This window comes from Macaca fascicularis, chromosome 7 (assembly GCF_037993035.2).
Source record: "Macaca fascicularis isolate 582-1 chromosome 7, T2T-MFA8v1.1".
Classification (NCBI taxonomy): Eukaryota; Metazoa; Chordata; class Mammalia; order Primates; family Cercopithecidae; genus Macaca; species Macaca fascicularis.
Window position 1 is genome coordinate 32,943,415 of NC_088381.1, and position 16,903 is coordinate 32,960,317.

Genomic DNA, 16,903 nt, shown 5'->3' on the forward strand with positions numbered 1-16,903 from the left:
ATCTTTGACCTTGAACAAGTCATTTAACCTCCCTGATGTCTATTTCCTCTTCTATAAAATGAAGAGGGTAGGGTAGAATATCCTTGAGGCCTCATCTAGCACTAACATTCTATGAAATAAAAGTCAACTTAGAGATTAATTGGGTTTCTGAGCCTCAAGCAATTAATTACACTGTCGCTGCCCTTTACCAGACCCATCACAGAAGAAAATTAGATTCAACTGACAGATTTTAATCTTCACCAACTCATGTTAATTTTAAGTCCAACATTATTTTTTAAGATTGCAAATTAATGCTTTCACAAAAGGTTCAAAAGCTTTCAGGCCAAGAAATTTGACCTGATAGACACATTGTAATACTTAAACCATTCTTTTCTATTTACAAAAAGTTGTACTGACTTCCCTACCCCCGCCCCATCCCCCCCTAGTATTCAGAAGCTCAGCAGGCACTCTGCTACAGTTTTATGAAATGAAAGTGGTTTTATGAAGTTCTTCACCAATTTCTGAAATTCTCAAGGATATCTGTGATCAGGGACTTTAATTCTGCCCACACCTACTTTATCTAATTCCATTACGTTCTTTTTACTTTTCTTTGGCTTTCTGCCTGCCTTCCCTTCCCTTGCCTTTACCTGTACTTGAGTCAACATTGAATTATTAATAGAAAAACATATTGGTTTATTTTCTAGCAAAAAAAAAAAAAAATCAGTTTGGATTTCCAGTTAATAGAGAAGTATCTCATCATATCCTCCCTTTTGTGTGTGGGTGTTTTTCTTTTTTTGGGTTGGAGTTCTTGCCCAGGCTGGAGTGCAGTAGTGTGATGTAGGCTCACTGCAACCTCCACCTCCCAGGTCAAGTGATTCTCCTGCCTCAGCCTCCTGAGTTGCTGGGACTACAGGCACCTGCCACCATGCCCAGCTAATTTTTGTATTTTTTGGTAGAGATGGGGTTTCACCATGTTGGCCAGGCTGGTCACGAACTCCTTACCTCAAGTGATCTGCCTGCCTCGGCCTCCCAAAGTGCTGGGATTACAGGCGTGAGCCACCATGCCTAGCCTATATTACTCCTTTTAATGCTTATGTATTTAAGCAGTACTGATATTTTCTATTTTTCTCTTAAATATTATAGTTCATATCTACTTTAGATTTAAAAATTAAATCTCACAACTTTTAGTTTATTGAACTTTGATTTCCAATATCCAGTTTCTACTTCTGTGTCATGTTTATTTGCACCAATAATATCTCTGACATACAGAAAGGCAGGAAGAATAATATAAACACACATGTATCCATAATCTGACACATGACAAACTGTGGAACCTGGCTCTGTGCCATCAGTGCACCTCTTCCTGTCCCATTTCTTCCACCCAGAGATATCATTGTACTGTATTTAATAGTGTTAATCATTCTTGTGCACGCCTTTATACTTTATACTTTCAACTTGTAAGAGATATGTGATACTATTTTGCATGTGTAATAAGATTGAGTCATATTTCTGCAAATCTCTTTAAATTAGACACCATGTTTGTGAGAATATTCCACTGTAGTATATTTACATCTACTTTATCTTTGACAAGCTATGACTTATATTTCTACTTTCTCTGAAATGTCTATTAATGCACAGAAACTTTAAATTTAATATAGTCAAGCTTATCATTTTCTTTATGTTTTGTGATTTTTGCCTTCAGTAATCATTTACTAATCTGAGATCATAAAGCTTTTCACAATACACCTTTAATTCACCTGGGATTTTTTTTGGATAATGTGAGGTAGGTGTCCAATGTTATTACTCTTTTGTCCATAGGGATAACAAGTTGTCCCCGCACCACTATCTCTCCCTATTAATCTATAATGTACTGATTTCATACTGTTTTAATTATGATCTGTTTATGATAATACTTGCTACCTTGTAGAGCAAGGTCTTAATTTGTTCTTCAGAACATTTTTGGCTATTCTTTGCCCTCTGTTCTTCTATATAAATTTTGATATTCCTTGTCAAGTTTCATGGAAATAAACTGTTGAGAACTTTATTGGAATTCAATTGAATTTATGGATCAATTTTTAAAAAGCCAAACAATTTAAGTTCTATTCATGTACATGGTGCATCTTTATTATGTCTCTTTAAAAATGTCTTTTAAGTTTTATAATTTTCTCTATAAAGATTTCATGCTTTTTTGTTAGATTTATTCCTAGGTATTTTAAATTATTTGTTGCTGTCCTAAATAATATCTATATTATTTGGGGTCGAAACAGGAAACAGTACCCTCAAATTGACTCATTTAAAAAGATGTAGACAAGGTTTAAGGAGATAAACAGGAAGTGTACAGTACTCAGGAGCCAGTAACTTTGGGGAAATATTACTACTCCTGAGCCTAAGGGAAAGGGGAGAAGGCACTTTTCTAGTGTTCTAAATGTTCTTTCTTCTTACAAGAGAAATTATCTTACTGGTAATCACGTTGCCCTTGGAGTCATTATCTCCACTGTATTATGACAATATTTTAGCATCAATCAACAAATGTGTCAAGTAGATACATGATACGATATCAGAGACCATGGAAATTTTACCAAAACACCATGGAGATGTGGTCCCAAGGCTAAGGTAGCATAGAGTTGAGTTTACGCAGATTTATAAATATAAAATGAAAAAAAAGATTTTAAAATATATTTGACTATTAGCCTTCTTTTAAAAATCGTTTTCCTTTTGCCTCCACTCAGAACACCTATCTACTATTAACTGGCACATAGTGGGCATTCAATAAATACTTGTTGAATGAATAAATACGGAGCAAATTCTATTAGGAAAAGCAATATTATGTGTAAGAAACACTTCCCTAAAATAAAAAAAAAAAGTCATTTCTAACATAGAAATCTAATATACCCAAATAAAGCACCTAGAACACGGAAAAGGAGGACTAGAAATGTATTAGGCTTCAGAAAAACCAGTTCCTCTTGCCCAGTTAATTATAGCTTAGAAGAATAGGGACTTATGGCTAGCAAATCAAAATCTGAAAGTGTGTTTCAGGGTTTAACAAATAAGTAAAATATTACTTATATAATTAATGCTTTCTTATGAGAAAAGCAGGTTATGAGTTTAGTGAGTTGACATTTTGTTCTGCTCAGCTGGGGAAGGCTTTCTGGTGTAGAAGAGCCAATTCCTTAAGTGACTCCTATGTTCTATGATTGATAAAAATAGCTATCCCTGGACTTTTTTTTTTTTTTTTTGAGATGGAGTCTCACTGTGTTGCCCAGGCTGGAATGCAGTGGTGCAATCTCGGTTCACTGCAACCTCCACCTCCCGAATTCAAGTGATTCACCTGCTTCAGCCTCCCAAGTAGCTAGGACTACAGGTGTGTGCCACCACACCAGGCTAATTTTTTGTATTTTCAGTAGAGACGGGGTTTCGTAGTGTTAGCCAGGATGGTATCAATCTCCTGACCTCATGATCCACCCACCTGAGCCTCCCAAAGTGCTGAGATTACAGGCATGAGCCACTGCGCCCAGTCGTATCCCTGGAATATTATTGACAGCAATAGCTGCTCCCAATTTAACATTTAATACTGCTTTTGCTACCAGTAAGCTGTCTAATCCTGTGCCCACAGTTACATCTAACTTTAATGAGGGAATTATCTCATTGATTTCAACTCTGCATGAAAACTCTTCTTGCATGAAAACTCTTCTTCTTTATTAGTATTTTATTTACTTAATTTTATGCATTCAAAGTATTTTTGGCTTAACCAGACCGGGATGCTCTACTCTTTGCCCCAGAAATTATCCAAGTGATCCTTATAGCTGTAAACTGAATCCTAGCAAATAATAATACCTAATATGTACTTGTTTTATTATGTACTATTAGCACTTCGCATCTGTTATCTTCTTTCACCCTTTTAACAACTCCAGGCATAAGTACTATGAGTACTGCTATTTTAGAGAGGAAAAGAGAAAGAACCTGAACAGCTAATCTTGGTTGCCTAAGATAATTCAGCTATGAAGTGATGAGGCCAGGATTTGAGAATCCACATGCTGAACCACTGAACCATGTTACCATCCAGGCAAACACTGAGAGCCTCCTCAGCAATAAACTGAAGCCGTGAACAATCAGATAAACTCTCCTCTCACCATTCCCAGATGCTGGGAGTAGTGCAGTGAGAGGGAGTTGGGTATAAGAAACACCTGGTACCAACTACAAGCCCCAAAATTATAATTTCAGACTAGTAGAACATATCTAATAAGAATCTATGATTTGCCAAATGCTCGCTCAGACATACGCAGAATTTACTAATTATAACATCCTTGCCCTTTCATGGCCATATTTTTGCAGAAAGATGAAGGAGCTAAGGTATAATTTAGTTTTATTTCAGAGACTAAACTTGCCAGGGTGAAAAAACATACTGAAAAGAGGGTCCTTTTCCTAGTATCCACTGGGCAGGCCTGAGCAATAAAGGCCACAGCAATAAAGGCCACAGTCATGTGTCCTCGTGACCTCACTTACATGACAAGAATCCACTTTTTCCTTGTATGGGCTGCCTCAGTTTTATTTTCTGCCTCTGAGCCACAGAACATATTAATTCTCAATTACGCTTACTCAGCGCTGCAATCTGTAGTCCTTATGTGGACAAAACTGTAACGGGAAGCACAAATCATTAGTTCTTCCAACACCATCCAACCTGAGGAGTTAATATGGTTTGTTTATTTTAAAGAAAAGTCCTGGGAATTGGATTCAAATGAATCTGTAGAATTAATGAGAGTCGAGTCTTATCTTTCTTACGAAGCAGAATGACCACTGCAGATGGTTAAGACACAATCCCAGGACCTGGTGCATAATGTAAATCCCTCATAGGATGTCAACTAACAACAATAATGTCAGTAACAACAAAACAACACTGTTATCTACATATGGCAACACCTATCAGAGATAGAAAAGTGCAAGTATTTTAAAAGTACAGGCCGGGTACAGTGGCTCACGCCTGTAATCCCAGCACTTTGAGAGGCCAAGGCAGGCGGATCATGAGGTCAGGAGATCGAGACCATCCTGGCTAAAACAGTAAAACCCTGTCTCTACTAAAAATACAAAAAAAATCAGCCGGGTGTGGTGGCACGTGCCTGTAGTCCCCCAGCTACTCGGGAGGCTGAGGCAGGAGAATGGTGTGAATCCGGGAGGTGGAGCTTGCAGTGAGCTGAGATCACACCACTGCACTCCAGCCTGGGCGACAAAGCGAGACTCTGCTCTAAAACAAACAAAAAAAAGAAGTACAACACTAACAAGAAAAGAGTCCTCTGCAGCAAAGCCAGCTCACTAGAGACTCTTAGTACATCATTTTATCCAACTGCCTTGCAATAGATACTCAGAATAATGTTATTAATAGCAACCAAAAAATGACATCAATTTGAAAACACTAGGTTTAATGGATGCTGTCTCCAGGTCTGAGGACTTATTTTCCTAGATTCTGGGAGTGCTGCCAGTAGACAGCCCTGAGCTGTCAGCCCTCTCCAGAAATTATCCTTGGTTGTAGACCACTTTCACCCAGTATCAGCTTGCATCCATGAACGTCTAGCCTTCTCACTGTGAGGGGAGTCAACCTTGAAGGGTCATCTAGCTTCACAGCTCCTGAGGGAATAGCTGAGGCCTTTGTTGAGACTGCAGTAAGCTCAGCTTTTCCTTCACTCCAGACCTGCCTCCTTCCCTTCCACAAATGTTGATCCTTTGAGCAGTCTCTGATATGGTTTGGCTATGCTCTCACCCCAATATCATCCTGAGTTGTAGTTCCCAAAATCCCCACGTGTGGTGGGAGGGACCCTGTGGGAGGTAACTGAATCATGGGAGCAGTTTCCCCCACGCTATTCTCGTGATATTAAGTTCTCACGAGATCTGACGGTTTTATAAGGGGCTTCCCCCTTCTCCTTCCTGCTTCCATGTGAAAGAGTAACTAATACAGCAAGTTGGTACTGTAGAGGGTGGTGTGCTTCTATGAAGACACCCAAAAATGTGGAAGTGACTTTGGAACTGGGTAGCAGGCAGAGGTGGAAACAGTTTGGAGGGCTCCAAAGACAAGAAAATGTGGGAAAGTTTGGAACTTCCCAGAGAGTTGTTGAATGATTTTGACCAAAATGCTGATAGTGATATGGATAATGAAGTTCAGGCTGAGGAGGTCTCAGATGGAGATGAGGAACTTCTTGCAAACTGGAATAAAGGTGACTCTTGCTATTCAAAGAGACTGGTGGCATTTTGCGCTTGCCCTAGAGATCTGTGAAACTGAACTTGAGAGAGATGATTTCAGGGTAACTGGCAGAAGAAATTTCTAAGTGGCAAAGTGTTCAAGAGGAAGCAGAGCAAAAAGGTTTGGAAAATTTGCAGCCTGACAATGCGATAGCAAAGAAAACCCCATTTTCTGAGAAGAAATTCAAGCCAGCTGCAGAAATTTGCATAAGTAACGAGGAGCTGAATGTTAATCACCAAGACAATGGGGAAAATGTCTCCAAGGCATGTCAGAGACCTTCACAGCAGCCCCCTGCATCACAGGCCTGAAGGCCTAGGAGGGAAAAATGTTTTCATGGGCCGGGTTCAGGCACCCCCAGTTCTATGCAGCCTTGGGACATAGTGCTCTGCATCCCAGTGGATTCAGCTCCAGCTGGGGCTAAAACGAGCCAATGTACAGCTCAGGCCATTGCTTCAGAGGGTGCAAGCCCCAAGCCTTAGAAGCTTACATGTGGTATTGGGCCTGCAAGTGTACAGAAGTCAAGAATTAAGGTTTAGGAACCTCCACCTAGATTTCAGAGGATGTATGGAAATGCCTGGATGTCCAGAAGTTTGCTGCAGGGGCATAGCCCTCATGGAAAACCTCTGCTAAGGCAGTGTGAGAGAGAAATGTGGGGTCAGAGCCCCCACACAGAGTCCCCACTGGGGCACTGCCTAGTGGTGTAGTGAGAAGAGGGCTTTTGATTTTACAGGCTCATAGGTGGAAAGGACTTACCTTGTCTCAGATGAGACTTTGGACTTGGACTTTTTAGTTAATGCTGGAATGAGTTAAGACTTTGGGGGACTGTTAGAAGGGCATGATTGTGTTTTGAAATGTGAGGACATGAGATTCGGAAGGGGCCATGGGTGGATTGATATGGTTTGGCTGTGTTCCCACCCAGATCTCATCTTCAATTGTAGTTCCCATAAACCCGATATGTCATGAGAGGGACCCAGTGGGACATAATTGAGTCATGGGGGCAGTTTCCCTCATGCTGTTCTCATGATAGTGAGTGAGTTCTTACGAGATCTGATGGTTTTATAAGGGGATTTCTCCCTTTTGCTAGGCACTTCTCTTTCCACTGCCATGCAAAGAAGGATGTGTTTACTTCCCCTTCCAGTACGATTGTAAGTTTCCTGAGGCCTCCCCAGCCATATTGAACTGTGAGTCAATTAAACCTCTTTCCTTTATAAATTACCCAGTCACAGGTATTTCCTCATAGCAACGTGAGAATGGACTAATAGAGTCCTTAATACGTATTCTGCATGCAAATATCCATCTCTAAGACTGTTTCTCAGGAAACCCAAGTTGCAATACCAATGTAATCAAATTTCTTGTTTCTAATGTTATTAAAATGTATTGCTTTACATTAAAGATGTATACATTTTTAATAATCATTTAAAAATATGCTATTGTTTGGATATGTTAAAATTACCTGCCACAGAACCACTTTCCTCTGGAAACAAGTAGGGCTGGTTGATTTGCTGTGATGGAAAAACAATCAGGAGTGTGAAGGGCATTTAAAGTAGGCTACAAAATTGTTAAGTCTCCATACTTGAGAAACCATACTGGGAATTGGGAAATGGCATTGGAGTTTACGTAGAGGGGAGAGAAATTAGGAGGTTGCTAGTCCCAGTGGGATCCACACGAAGTTTTTGTTGTTGTTGTTAAGGCCTCTAGCTATACAGCTTCTTGAAGGCTAGGACAGATTCCCACAAAGGGCTCTGTCAAAGGCATTACAGCATAGTGAAGATGACTTTGTGTAGCCATCATCTGCCTTCTCTCTGTTCTTAGTCCCCTCTGCTGTTGGTCTCTCAGAACATCTTTTCCCCCTAATATTTTATTAGCCAATAGAAGTATGCAGAGGATATTTGAATTTTAGAAGAGAATTCAAAAGAAGGTATAATCTTTCAACATATTAGCATGAATCTGAATTGCCAATGAGAGTTTCAGATACTATAACTAAGAGCAGAAATGGTAATTTAGGGGAGACAGTCTACCCAGTGTTGAGCCAGATAATCTTTCCAAACACCTTTAATAGAGCCTTTGATTAATTGTGCCTTGTGCTGTGATTACTCCTCCACCCCACACTGACACCTTGGTCATACAGTTTGCCTCACTATCAGTTTGAACTTCAACTCTGAATTTGACAATTCATTCAATAAGTAATTACTGAGAACCTACCAGGTGCCAGAGATACAGTAGTAAACAATCAAGACAAGGTCCCTGCCTTCTACTGGAGGAAGACAAATAAACAAACAGATAAACAAATATAATTGTTGCAGATAGCAAGAAGGGCTAAGACAAGAATAAAGCAAGGTTAAGTTAGAGGACAACCAGGTGACCATTTTAGCTGTGACAAGTGAGGTCAATGAAGAGCTTTCTGAACAGGTGACATGTGAACAGACACCTGAATGGTGAACATCAAGTCGTGAAGATTTAGGCAGAAGAGCATCCCAGGCAAACGCTGTATTAGGAGCACAGCAAACAAAGGGGAGAATGACAGATGGGTTGGAGCAGTAGGCAGGGGTCAGATCAAATAATTTGGATTTTGTTCTAAATAATTACAGAAGTCACTGAAGGATTTTTTGTAAAGAATGAGACATTTGATGTGATCTAAATTTGCAGAGATCCCTCCAACGGCTGCTTGAGGGAATGACAGTGAAGTCAGTTGGAAAGGTAGAGTTACAGAGCGGGTGAGGTTGAGCATAGTGGTGGTAGAGGTTATGGGAAGTACTGGGTTCAGAATGGATTTTAGAAATAAAACCAACAGGACTTGGCAATAGATTAGGTATAAAGAATGACAAAGAGATGACTCAAATATATCTCCCAGGTGTCCTTGCTGGCATAACTGAATGAATGATGGTACTATCGATTGGGATGGAGAACACTGGAGTAGACTTGGAGGCCAGGGAAAAATAAAGAGTTATGTTTGGACACGTTAAATTTGAGATGTCTACATCTCACTGAAAATCTTAAATAGGACACTTGTATATATAAATCTATAGTTCAGAAGAGAAGCTGGGGCTAGAAGTGTAGTTCTACACATCAACTGATAAGGATGCTTTTGAAACCCATGAGACTAGGCGTATCAAGGAGATCAAAGGTATAAGAGATCAAGGACTGAGCCTTGAGGAACTTCAATATTTACAGAAGTGGTTTACAACACTCCATGCACATTGAAATTACTAGAATTTTTTTAAATGTTGAAACTCCACCCATCCTTCACAGATCTGATTGGACTGCTCTGGGGTTCAGTTTGAATATCAAGAAATTTTAAAACTCAGTGATTCTAATGCGTAGCTAAGGTGGAAACCACTGATTAAAAATTGTTAATATCAGCTGTCTGACAGGCTGAGTGGGGAGAATCACGTAAGCCCAGGAGGTCAAGGCTACAGTAAGCTATGTTCATACCTTACACTCCAGCTTAAGTGACAGAGCAAGACCCCAACTCTTTAAAAAAAAATGGGAAGAGAAGGCTAAGCTGGAATTACTAGAATGAAAAGGGCCATAAGCGAGGTAGGAAGAAAACCAGGACAGTAGTATCCTGGAAATTAAGTGAAGAGACTGTTGCAAGTATGGAATGGTCAACTGTGACAAATGCTAATGACACATTAAGTAAAATGAGAGAGAGAGGAGAGAAGGACATGAGGGTGTGGGTGACCCAAACGTGAAGTTTTTATAGGATGTAGGGATGAAGGCCTGCCCAGCACAGGCTAAAGGGAGAGGATATTGAGAAGGTGGGGATTGCTGCTGTGTGCTGTGTCCCTTCTGCCCTGGGCCAGGGTCACCCAAATCCGAGGCTCACATCCAGCATCTCTGGCTGCTCCTTGTTCAGGGGCTTGGATGGTCAATGTCCCTCAAATAACACTATCTCAAATTACTTATTCAAAAAGCCAGTCAACATTTATTCCACAGCTCACTGAATACATACTCAGCACTTACATGTGCTAGTTATTGTTAGGTAGTGGGGATACAGTGCCAAGTAAGAGTTCTTGCTCTCATGACATTGTCAGTTCACTGAGGAAGAGGGTCACAAATAATCACAACAAAATAGCAATATTGATTCTACTTCCCCAATGTTACTCTTCTTTCTACTCTTATTTCCACTCATCTAGTTTAGGTAATGAAAATGAACAATAATGTCCTCAGCAGCCTTCCTGTATCCAGTCTCCCCCTTCTTGCCAATCTAGTTTAAACCTTGCTGGCAAATTCCTCTTTCTAAAACACACCCTGTTAATTGAGGAAGCATTCATTGAGCACCTACTAAGTACAAAAAGAAATGCAAGGTCTTCCCTCCTACAATCTAGGGTCAATTTATGGTTCAAAAATCTCAATCATGTAATATCGATTAGAAGTAAACTTAGCATGGGAGGCCGAGGCGGGCGGATCACGAGGTCAGGAGATTGAGACCATCCTGGTTAACACGGGGAAAGCCCGTCTCTACTAAAAATACAAAAAACTAGCTAGGCGAGGTGGTGGGCACCTGTAGTCTCAGCTACTCGGGAGGCTGAGGCAGGAGAATGGTGTGAACCCGGGAGGCGGAGCTTGCAGTGAGCTGAGATCCGGCCACTGCACTCCAGACTCCGTCTCAAAAAAAAAAAAAAAAAAAAAAAAAAGAAGTAAACTTAGCAGATGTCTAGTCCATACCTGAATCTCCTATATGAATCTCTTTATATATGATAAATGGACAGCTGGATGGAGAATCCATTTTTTTAAAGGAGCCAAATACATATTCTAGAAGCTAGAATTTTCACAAGTTCTTCCTTCAGTCCCTCTTCCTGCTCAACAGAGTACAAGCTTCTTCATTGCCATTCAAGACCTTCTGTAGGCCAGGCATGATTGTTCACACCCATAATCTCAGTACTTTGAGAAGCCAAGATGGGAGGATCGCTTGAGCCCAAGAGTTTGAGACCAACCTGGACAACACAGTGAGATCTTGTCTCTACAATAAAATAAAATAAAATAAAAATTAGCGGGGCATTGTGGCATGCTCCTGTGGTCCCAGCTACTTGGGAGGCTGCGGTTGGAGGATTGCTTGAGCCCAGGAGTCAAGACTCCAGTGACTCACGATCATGCTACTGCACTGCAGCCTGGGTGACACAGCAAGATCCTGTCTCTTAAAAAACTAAAGTAAATGAGAAGCTGAGGCAGGAGAATCACTTGAACCCAGGAGTTTGAGAACAGCCTGGGCAACATGGTGACACTTCATCTCTACAATAGATATAAAAATTAGCCTGTCGTGGCGGTGTGCACCTGTAGCTACTCAGGAGGCTGAGGTGGGAGGGTCACCTGAGCCTGGGGAGTTTGAGGCTGCAGTGAGCCATGATCACGACACTGCACTCCAGCCTGGGCAATAGAGTGAAATCCTATGTTAAATAAAAATAAAATAAAAAATAAAAAGACCTTCTGTAGTTTGACCCTAAGGCACCCATGTCCTAGTTTCTGATATTCTCCCTTTACATTACCTTTCCTGGATGTGCTTTCACACCATCACACTTTCCCCTTATTCCATATAATCAAATCTTACACACCCTTCAAGGCCAAGGTCAAGGTCCACCATCTCCATAACACTATGCTGAGTCCCTTAGCTGACTCATTACCTCCCTCACCTGAGATCTCCTGGGCTTTACTTTCACGTTCCTTAGGGGTTTCTATATTTGACGATTGGTGCACCTGTCCTTTTTTTCATGCCTCACTGAAAGGTCCGTGAGATCTGGGCTTATCTCCTGAATGTCTCTGTCTCCTCCATGGTACCCAGCATAGTGACTTGGAGGTTTCACTTGACAGACACCTGTGGAATGAATAGAGCAGTGATTCTCTGGATCTGTTTCCCATTTTGTGAAAGGAGCAGCTTTCTTAACATACAAACATTTCTACTAACTCTAATAATATAATTCCTAAATGTAAAGTATTCGATAGTATTGCATGCCTGACACTGTGTTTTCCATTTCAAAGACACGATTGTGATTTTTTGGGGGGAAAGACAATACACAAGAAACAATTCACCTATAAACTGAATATTTTAAAATGCTAGTTGTTAGCAACAGAAAATAACGAAGTTGCTTATAGTGGGAGGAGATACATGTAGTCAAGAGTCACCAGAGCATTACAAGGAAGAGGTGCTAGCTGAACTGGGCTTTGAAATCCCCATACAGTTAAGTCCTGAACATTATAAGCCTAGAACAAAGGCTAAGTCAGGGCCACTAGAGGGAGACAAGGCTTGCAATCTGCAGAACGTGCTTCGGCTGAATTAGCCTTGAGTTCACATATTTTAAAACATTTGCTTAGCAGATTGAAAAGGATCATCTTTATCACACATTTGAATGCATCTAGAGGACCATTTCTAAAATGCAAGCTATGTTGAGTTTATTTTCAGTTTTTAATAGTGTTAAACCTCTTCGGAGATTAATATTAAGAACTTAATGTCTGTGCATTTCATGCCATTTTTGCCAATGACTATATCCTGAGACTTACTGGTGAGCTAATCTAAGATATTTAACAACCCCTAATGGGGTTTCTAGGGATGGAGGTAGAGAAGGATCAGGTGGGATCCTGTTCTATTCCCCTCCCACCTAATCAGACTGGCCGGGAGCTGGGCTGTCCTGGACCCACCAGTTCTCAGAGCTTGAGGCTCTCATACCATCAGGCCGGGGTCTAGAGGTTACTACCCATATTTTCAAATACCAAGCCTGTGGGACCAATTATGGCCACCCATCTCTAGCCTTTTCACTCGGTCCAAACCTACAGAAAGCCCCAAGCAAGTAGTGTTTTAAAGTACCTGGATATTCTGGGGCAGCTGTGTGAGCTCAGTCTGATCACCATCACCAGACCTGGCCCTGGTATTGGGTCTTGATGGATAGCTCAGGGTGAAGGAGTGAGGCTCCCATTCACAGTCAGGTGATAAGAGTAAGGAGTAGCTGGAAGGTGAGGGAAAGTAAATTGGCTAATATCCTGATTGACTACCCTGCCTCAAAGAGGGTGACACTAGACAAGGTAAAATTACATGAAATCACATATTTACTAAAGAATATAGCACTGGATATTTTCTTGCCATGTATAAATGTTTATTTGTACTAAAATTTGGGACACAGGAACTTAAGAAATAAAAAAAGGATATTGTGACTATAAAGCCATTGTGAATTATCCTGAGTATCCCTGAGAAGAACCCTCATGCTACGAGGAAGACACTCCAGGGGACCCCGGCATGGAGGGGTCTCCCATACCACCTACTCCAAGTGCCACCAGATAGACCAGCTGCTGCAGGGCCTGCAAGGTGAGAGTGGAGTACCTGAGAGGCCCCCTTTTCATCGAAAAGCTTCCAGAAAGCCTCTTAATGTGCTGTCATCCAGCTTCCAGCTAAGTTGAGGGCAGGAGACTGAAGACTCATGTCTGGAAAGAAGATAGAAGAGCAAATTGTGGGCGCAGTCTTCTAAGTTGAGTTTGCAAAAAGCAGTGCATTATCCAGTACTCCTCTGTGACCCCATACTGCTGTCCTGGCATCCTCATGCTTTTCCTCTCCCTCTAAATCCTAAGGGAATAAGAAAAGGGAGATAAAAGCAAGCAAGCAGAAAATAAAAAAAAAAAAAAGGATATTGTGCGGAGACTTGCTTTGGCCACCAGAGATGCCCAGTGAGGGTGAGCCAGATGAGCAGAATCAAGAACAAGGCTGGAGCTGCTACTCCTGGAGGTGGGGCAGGACAGAAAGAGTTCCAGGCAGCATCAGGGAGAAGAAACAAGGGTGTCCTGACTTGTCTGGAACCTGTTGTGCAGGCTGGAGGGCTGTGGAAAGCCAACCCCAAGGAAGAGTGAGGGATTAAGAGGAGAGGTCTGAGCTGCAAAGGGCTAGGTAGCTTCTGTCTGTGCTGTCTGAGCTGCTCAACCACTGTGGCTTTTCTCAGAAATAGGCTCCACCTGGCTTCCCTCCAGATCAAGTGCAAACTCTGGAGGCAGAGTGTGGGCTGAGCTGAGAGAGAAGTGGCCAGCACTCCTGCCCAGACTCCGGGAGCACAGTTTGAACCCTACATAAAACAGAGCCGGGGCCAGGACTGCAGCAGGTAGAGTAAACACACGGTCTAATGTGCTGGGGCAAGAGCAGGTGGGGTCAGTGCCCCGTCTCTGCCTGACTCTGCCAAAGGAGAGTGGGACTGGAAACTTCCCTGCGCTTGTGGGGTGTGGGTAAGAAGGGACAAGTGGAATTGAGAAACAAGAAGAGAGACAACTTTTTTTCTGTGGGGGAGCTGGGGTTGGCCACATCAAGAGGAGCTCCAATTCAGGCAGATCAAAGTGTTCTTCCAGTAAACCCCCTGGAGGCTCAGTGTTTTAGTCTGTTTTGTGCTGCTATAACATAACATACCCAAGAAGAGTGGCTAAAAACAGAAATTTATGTCTCGTGTTCCTAGAGGCTGGCAAGTCCAAGATCAAGGTGTTAGCATCTGACCAGGGCCTTCTTTCTGTGTCATAACATGGTAGAAGGACAGAGAGAGGGGGACCAAACTCATTTTTTTTTATATAAGGAACATGCTCCTGCCATAACTGCATTAATTCATTCATGAGAGAAGAGCCCCCATGATCCAAACACCTCCCATTAGGCCTCATCACTCAACACCATTGCTTTGGGAATCAAGCTTTCAACACACAAACCTTGGTGGGTCGGGGAGGGACATTCAAACGACAGCACTCAGTGTGAATTGTCGCCACAATCACAGTTGTCACATATGACTCTGTGGTCTGGTTTTGAATTGGACTTAAAGCTTGGTAAAAGCCAAAATGCATTCACACTTGGGTACTCTTCCCCAAACCCCACATATCAAATCCTTCAAGGTTGGGTTCAGGTGCCACTGTCTCCATAAAACCATCTGAGTCTCTCAGCTAACCCGCTACCTCCCTCACCTGAGATTCCACAGCCTTGTTTTCACCTTCCATATGGGTTTCCATCTTTGATAACTGGTGCACACGTACTCTTTCTCACACCTCACTGAAAGGTCTGTGAGGCTATGCTCATTTCTTGGGCTCTCTGCCTCCCCCACAGCACCCAGCACAGTGGCTTGGAAGTTTCACTAGATGCTTGTAGAACAAATAGAGCAGCAATTCTCTGGATCTGTTTTCTATTGTATTAAAGGCAGAAGCTATATAAATGTTTCCCCAAAGTCATTTTTCTGATTCTCTAATTTAGATTAAGTATTAAATACCTACCACATATCTGACCTTGTGTGTTTCTGATTTCAAAGAAATGAAAGACACAATTGTGATCTCATTGTGGTAACACAACATAGAAGGAACAATTAGACTATGAGACTAATATAATAAAAAAGCTTAATTGTACCACATTGTAAGAGGAGATCAGAAGCAGGAGAGCTGCGTGTGGTCCAGGGAGGGAAGGGAGATCTGAAAGGGAGAGTAGTTGTTTACACTAAGCTTTGAAGATGGGTCGGATTTGCACAGGTTTGACAGCCCTACTGATGTTGCAGCTCTTGCCCTTGATGCCCTGCCCCGGGCCTGGAGCCTGGAGTGACCCATCTCCTTGAGCTGTCCTGGTTTTCTTGTCGTGGGTTTTGCCTCCCAAGCAGAAATTGCAGGAGTTGTTGAGAAGGGACAACCATCAGGACACTTTTTGGATTTTTGTTCCTCATAAACTGAGAAAACTGGGCTGGGCTGGCTGAGAGTCCTCCTTGACTTCACCCTCCTTCTCAGTTAAGTAGGAACAAGTCTCACTACAATGCTTTCCACTCTGTCAAACACAGACCTTCCTTGCCCTAATCTACCAGGATGAAACCTTCCCACTTCTTATGGGGCCACCCAAATCTGAGGCTTTACCCTTGCCATGACACTTGGGGTATCTTGTTCAGAGTTCCCATCATCCAGCTATTGGAAAAGTAATTCCAGTACTCAGCTGGTGGCCATGGAAACTTAACTGTCCTCAGTTCAGGTATATAAGATTTCTCTAAGGCCCTCTACCTGAGAGATTAGACTTTCATTCTCCAGAGTCTGGTCGAGGTCTGGTTTAATAGGTGAGACAGAAAGCCATGGACCCTCAGGGGTAAGTTTGTGCTTACCCCTGTCAACATGAGACAGAGTGAACCAGTCTGGGGCCCCAGTTTTGCCCTTTCATCCAGTTAAAACAATTGCTCTGGAATAATGTGATCTGCGAGTCCAACAAACAGGCGTACCCTACACTCAGCACACAGGCTGGCATTGTTAATATGGCATGCTTTATGGCTTCCCAAGAGAGATTTGCTATGTTTCCTACCATGGCCACCATTTTCCCTCCCCATGTAAGTCTTTACATCTTCAGTGCCTAGCCCAGAACTGGCATGCAAAGACATCCTATAAATGATGCAGAATCCTGAGGGAGCCACTTGGCAGATGAATGACACTAGCTAATACAGCCTTTAAAGGCATGGTGTGACACAAAGATAAACATAAATATCCTCTATCTCATTTTACAACAGTTAACTTTGAAACCCCATCTTTTGGAAAAGCATTGTCTCCACGATGATGTCCACGTCAATGATTCCGCTTATCAAATTCTGTTGAGCCAGCGTGGAAGGAACAACTCTCTGTAATCTATTTACCTTAAGGAGCTCAGTCACGTGCCCAGCTCGCTGCCTGTTTATCAGGATGAAGGATGCTCTCTGGAGAGAGCAGACAGCAGGACAGGCCGGGCTCGGATGACAG

At 42.1% G+C, this 16,903-nt stretch overlaps 1 long non-coding RNA gene across 2 annotated transcripts; it reads right to left on the bottom strand.

Annotated features, from left to right (window-relative positions):
• Positions 1–9,918: 9,918 nt before the first annotated feature.
• On the bottom strand, positions 9,919–14,093 carry LOC135971806 (uncharacterized). Of its 2 annotated transcripts, XR_010588073.1 has the most exons (4): positions 13,518–14,093; positions 13,008–13,146; positions 11,839–12,020; positions 9,919–11,171 (listed from the first exon to the last, which is right to left on the bottom strand). It is a non-coding gene; the product is annotated as an uncharacterized lncRNA (long non-coding RNA). The 2 variants fall into 2 exon arrangements; XR_010588072.1 differs by having other exon boundaries at positions 9,919–12,020.
• Between the last annotated feature and the right edge of the window lie 2,810 nt (positions 14,094–16,903).